The following is a 6,000-nucleotide window of genomic DNA, read 5'->3' as shown; positions in this document are numbered from 1 at the left end:
GGGCAAAAGCCCTTCATCAGGAATAAAGGCAGAGAGCCTAAAGAGGGGGGGGGGGGGAGAGGAGGAAAACGTCTTCAAGGCAGGCATCCTTGCAAGAGGATTCGCAGTAGGGTTAAAATCAACAAGGTAAAAACAATGACTGCAGATGCTGGAAACCAGATTCTGGATCAATGGTGCTGGAAGAGCACAGCAGTTCAGGCAGCATCCCTGAATCAACAATTATCAGGAAGATTATCAGTTCGGCAAACTCACCAAGTGACAGAACAGACTATGTCTGCTCCTACCTTTTATTGCCATAGTAGCAGCACAGTGGGAGTGGCTCAGTGGTTAGCACTGCTGCCTCACAGTACCAGGGTCCCAGGTTCGATTCCAGCCTCGGGTGACTGTCTGTGTGGAGTTTGCACATTCTGCGTGAGTTTCCTCCCACAGTCCAAAGATGTGCAGGTCAGGTGAATTGGCAATGCTAAATTGCCCCATAGTGTTAGGTCAATTAGTCAGAAGGAAATGGGTCTGGGTGGGTTACTCTTCAGACGGTCGGTTTGGACAGGTTGGGCCGAAGGGCTTGTTTCTACACTGTAGGGAATCTAATCATGATCTAATAAAGGAAATATTTACTTCACTTTAAATACTAAGTTGGTGCATTGAGGAACCAGAGTTGAGCTCAAGTCAGGGGTAGGGCCAATAGATCAGGGCCTAATTTTGGTCCCAAGCTCTGACTGCAGCATTGTGTGTTACTGTATTAGTGCCAGAAACAAAATACATATTAAAAGGAACAGTGCACATGCCCTTTCAATAATTTTCACAACAAATTATCGTCACAACAAACTTAGTTTTCATTTTTCCATGTATTCATGAGACGATGTACACCTTCAAGGCTTTGTTCAATCTTGTTTCTCTTGTAAAGAGATGTTGTAAATCTGGTGACAAAGCATCTGCTCTGCTCAAAGCAGAGCAAATAGCTTTGTTTTTTTTAAAATTAGACAAAAGCAGCACAAAAGCAGATTCAGGCTCACAGACCCAGGTTTTACTGTTGCTTTCAGTTGTTAAAGTCTGGATTTTTGGAGTCAAAGTTGTTAGACACAACTCTTTCTGCCGCTGCAAAAGCTTGGAGGTCTCTCTCTGTTGCGAGATTCATTCTTTTGATTCTTTCTAGATAAAATTGCATGTGAGGAAGATCTGTTTTGCTGAATTTGCCTTTGCCAAGGGTGTGTTTATGGGATGCTGCTTTATTGAAACAGTTGATGAGTAGTTGTTAAAATATGTATTATTTTGTTAAGTACTTTGACAAAATTAAAGTTTTGGCATTTCCTTTTTAGCTTGTAATTTAAATGTGGTGTAAGAATAAAGTGTGTTTTGCTTAAGCCTAATAGTTTGACCAGTCAAGTCACATCTGAAAGGCAGGGTTTTACACTTGCCTTTAAATAAGGTAAAAGTTAATACGTTTTGAGGGAGTTTGGCCTGGTCCATAACATTGACAATGCACCTTTTCTCTTGGTCTAAAACCACAAGAAAAAAATGGAGGAACCATTTCTCCAGTTGTCTAATGCCACCTGATGCTTTCCTCAGTGTGATTTACAATACCTTAAAGCATTCAAGATTAATTCTACAGGATTAAAATTGAACTCTGCTGTTATGTGTAAACAATACTTTCATGTGATCCTTTCAGAGTTTCTTTATTTCCCCTCAGAGATAATATCAATCTAATTACTACTGCCTAATTATAGTCAGACAGATTTCAAAGCCCACCAAAGTAACCATTTACATTAAAATTCCTCACAATAGCACTTGCTTATAGTTACCTTATATGGAGCCAATCTGACATAACCATCAATAATTAAATATCACCTGTCCTGTTAAGCATCCACTCTGCATAAAGCTAGGATCGTACAAATAATATCTGAAACCAGCATCAGAGACAAAACGAAGACATACTTCCAAATAAGACCATGTTTGTGACAAGCAGATAGAAAATAAAAATACATCTTAAATTTAGGTGAAAACAAACATCAGTATTTTTCACATATTTCAAACACAGGATGAGAATCCCACGCTGCTACTTCCTGGTTTAAGAATATTGCCGAACATTACATAGCACTGCATTTACTGTATTCAACAATCCATCTTAGTAACAATGCTCCATATGACCCTTCTCCTAACCCATTTCTTCATCTATGAAATGCAATCATTATACCCCAGCATCACTAACTTCCTCTTAAATGCACTAGTGCCAACAGTCTCGAACACTCCTTACAGTAGACAGTTTCATCTCTGTACCACTAGATAAAGAAGTTTCTCCTAAATTCATTGAATTCATTAAAGACTGGTTTATATTTATGACCCATGCAAATGGAAAACCTATCCTATCAAATACTTTCTATTAACTTATGAGATATCTATTAGGTCACTTCTCCTTCATTTCTTTGCTAGAGAAAAGAGCCCAAATTTTTCAGATAGGTAAACCTCAAACCTCATATTTTGAGAAATCTGTTGTTACGCCAAGTATGATATTAATATCATTTGTTATGTTTGGATTTAAATAGTGGTATGTGATTTGATATAAAGAGGCTCAATAATTAATTTACATGTCTATTCATAGATTAAGTGACTTTTTAAAAAAATGACGAGATTTACTGCAGTAATTTGTGTTTTTTCATTGGAGAGTTTTATGAGTGAACAAAGTACACTGCGCGTATTAGGTTTCAAATGGAAGATTCCCAAATTTGTGGGGTATTTCTCATTTGGGGAAATACCTGTAACTTAGAAAGTTTTTTTAATATCAGTTTGGCAGTTTTGCAGAAAACATGACTCAAATTAAGAAAGGTGCTAGTTCAGAACTGTTCAGAGCTGAAAATGTGCTGCTGGAAAAGCGCAGCAGGTCAGGCAGCATCCAAGGAACAGGAGAATCGACGTTTCGGGCATAAGCCCTTCTTCAATATCGATTCTCCTGTTTCTTGGATGCTGCCTGACCTGCTGCGCTTTTCCAGCAACACATTTTCAGCTCTGATCTCCAGCATCTGCAGCCCTCACTTTCTCCCTGAACTGTTCAGAAACAAGTTACATCAGTGTAAGGACTCTAATTTTCAAGTTCCAGACAAGATGCACTTGGCTAAAATCCTGAAGGGTTACTTGAAGTTGACAAGTCAAAACTCAGTTATATGAAGGTACAAGGATGAGGCTATTAAATTGACAAGATAGAGAATTGAAGCCACAGTTAAATTAATCCCTGTGGAGTGATACAAAAAGGAATTTTCTCCGTTGTGAGTACTGTAAAAGTGTTGAAATTAATGACTCTATAGTTAAATGTTTCAAAAATCTTAAGATTTGTGTTTTATATATATAAATAGCTGGTCCATTCTATTTTATTATTTACTTTGCACAAAAATTTCAGTTTCATTGTTAAAACTAAAACAAAACAAAGTATGATCTATCAAGCCAAATTTCATTGCAAGATCTGACCTACCTCGTAATAACATCAGCTGGGATCACAAAACAATCTGTACCATTCTAGCGCATTCATACCATTTTTATAATATGGAGATGAAACGGCTCTGCTCACAACAACAACTTAACAATTTAGCACTTTCAATGTAATAAAGTATCACAAAGATCTTCACAGGTGTATTAAAAAAACAGAAATTGCTGGAAAATCTCAGCAGGTCTGGCAACATCGGTGGAGAGAAATCCGTTAACACTTCGAGTTCAGTGATTCCTCTTTGGAACATTTTTCACAGGAGTATGATGAATCAAAATACGACAAGGAGCCACAGAGAGATATTCATGCACAAAATCTTGGTTAAAGAGATAGGTTTAAAGGAGATGCCTTAAAGGAGGAGAGCAAGGTACAGAGACATAGGGAGGGTATTCCAAAATTTGAGAACAAAGCAGTTAGAAGCACAGTCGCCAATGGAGGTGCAGCTAAATTAGAGTATGCTCAAGAAGCCAGAGTTAACAAGTGCCAACATCATGAGCTGCATACATGGAGGAGAACACAGAGGTCTTGCATTTTCAATTGCGTTTTCATTAGGAAATGGAGAGATCATGCAAAATATATAGGAGGTTAGTCCACCTTTCCACCCATCCCCCAAATTGACACCCATAATAGAATATTATGAAAACGAACATGAAGTGACATCACCACAAACCCCAGGAACCCCATCCAGGAGAAAGATATAAATAGAAAGCAGGAGACAACAGCTTTGCTTCACTTGGAGGTCGCCACTGATTATGTTACCTAGCCAGGTAATGAAACGTCTGGATATCAAACTTACAGCTCAGCGAGCAAACCTACACCCTAAACTGCTTCATATCTTTTGCTAATGGTAACTATTCTGTAACCTATTTTGTAGTTTCCAAAATGGCAAGAATGTATTGAATACTTGTTCACCACCCCACAAATCAATAAAATTTCAACCATAACACCCAGACACCACAAACAATCTTCTCTCAATATTATCCACTGGAATCATGTTATTAGTTGCATACTTGCACAGATCATCAAAGACAGCAAGAAACAGGAGGAGAACAGTAAATAAAGCAGACAGAGTGGTACAGCAGGGAAACAGACCCTTCAGTCCAACTCGTCCATGCCGACCAAATTTCCCAAACTAAACAAGCCCCACCTCATAGAATCTCTACAATGTGGAAACAGGCCATTTTGCCCAACAAGTCCACACCAATACTCCGAAGAGTAGCCCAACCACACCCGTTCCCCTACCCTATTACTCTACATTCCCCCTGACTAATGCTCCTAACTTCCACACTGAGGCCAATATAGCATGGCCAAATCACCTAACCTGCACATCTTGGACTGTGGGAGGAAACCAGAGCACCCGAAGAAAACTCTTGCAGATACGGGGAGAATGTGCAAACTCCATACAGACAGTTGCCAGATGCTGGAATCAAAGCCAGGTCCCTGACACAGTGAGGCTAACCACGGAGCCAGCTGCCTGCATTTGGCCCATATTCCTCTAAACCTTTCCTATTCATTACCTATTCAAATGTCTTTTAAATATTCTAACATTACCTGCACCTACCAATTCCTCTGGCAGCTCATTCCACATACAAACCACCCTCAATGCAAAAAAGTTGTCGCAGTTGGAGACAGGTTCAAGAGGACACTGGATATCAATAATGTGCAAGTGTGGGGGAAAAAGCAGGAGACTGTCACTGCGTAATGATGCTCATGTGAAGAGCCGGTGCAGGCATAATGGGTCAAATAGGTTCCCATCTACACCTCAAGACGTACATGTGATGTTATGAGATGTTATAGGGTGAGAAAATCACACTTAGAAGATTATAATACAAGCGAAAATCATCATTATTTTATGAAAGGGAAATCATGCTTGACAAATGTATTAATCAAAACGCCCTATAATTTTTATTTTTGGTACATGACCCTCCAAGGTCCGTGCTTGGCAGAAACTCCCAAAACTGGAAGTCAATACATCAGCAAGTTGATCAGCACTTGCAGGACCTTGGAGCATGTGTGTGGCCACATTGATGTTGGCAGGCTGTGACAAATGGAATATTACAAGGTTCAGTGTTGGAGCATGCCAATGTTGGATGGCTCAGTCGTTCAGTAGTTAGCACTGCTGCCTCATAGCACCAGGGTCCCAGGTTAGGTTCCAGCCTTGGGCAACTGTCTGTGTGGAGTTTGCACAGTGTACCAGTGTCTGCGTGGGTTTCCTCAGAGTGCTCCGGTTTCCTCCCACAGTCCAAAGATGTGCAAGTCAGGTGAATTGGCCATGCTAAATTGCCCTTAGAGTTAAGTGCATTAGTCAGAGGGAAATGGGACTGTTTGGGTTACTCTTCGGAGGGTTGGTGTGGACTTCTAGACTGTACGGAATCTAACCTAATCAAACAGATACAATCTATACAAGGTGCAGTTGGCTGAACGGCTAATTTGTAATGCAGAGGGATGCCAACAAAGATTATAAAGCCATACCACTGAGGTCACACCTTAACTTAAACCTTTGCCTGAGGCTTGATAACCTTCAGGTT

The 6,000-nt window shown here is 39.9% G+C and overlaps 1 protein-coding gene across 10 annotated transcripts in view; it reads right to left on the bottom strand.

Annotated features, from left to right (window-relative positions):
• Positions 1-6,000, bottom strand: part of LOC122540026 (protein TANC2) — a 1,063,581-nt gene that overhangs the window by 822,661 nt on the left and 234,920 nt on the right. The window lies entirely within an intron of this gene.

The sequence above is a fragment of the Chiloscyllium plagiosum genome, chromosome 33, assembly GCF_004010195.1.
Source record: "Chiloscyllium plagiosum isolate BGI_BamShark_2017 chromosome 33, ASM401019v2, whole genome shotgun sequence".
In the NCBI taxonomy this organism is placed as follows: domain Eukaryota; kingdom Metazoa; phylum Chordata; class Chondrichthyes; order Orectolobiformes; family Hemiscylliidae; genus Chiloscyllium; species Chiloscyllium plagiosum.
This window is presented reverse-complemented; position numbering and strand designations above follow the sequence as displayed.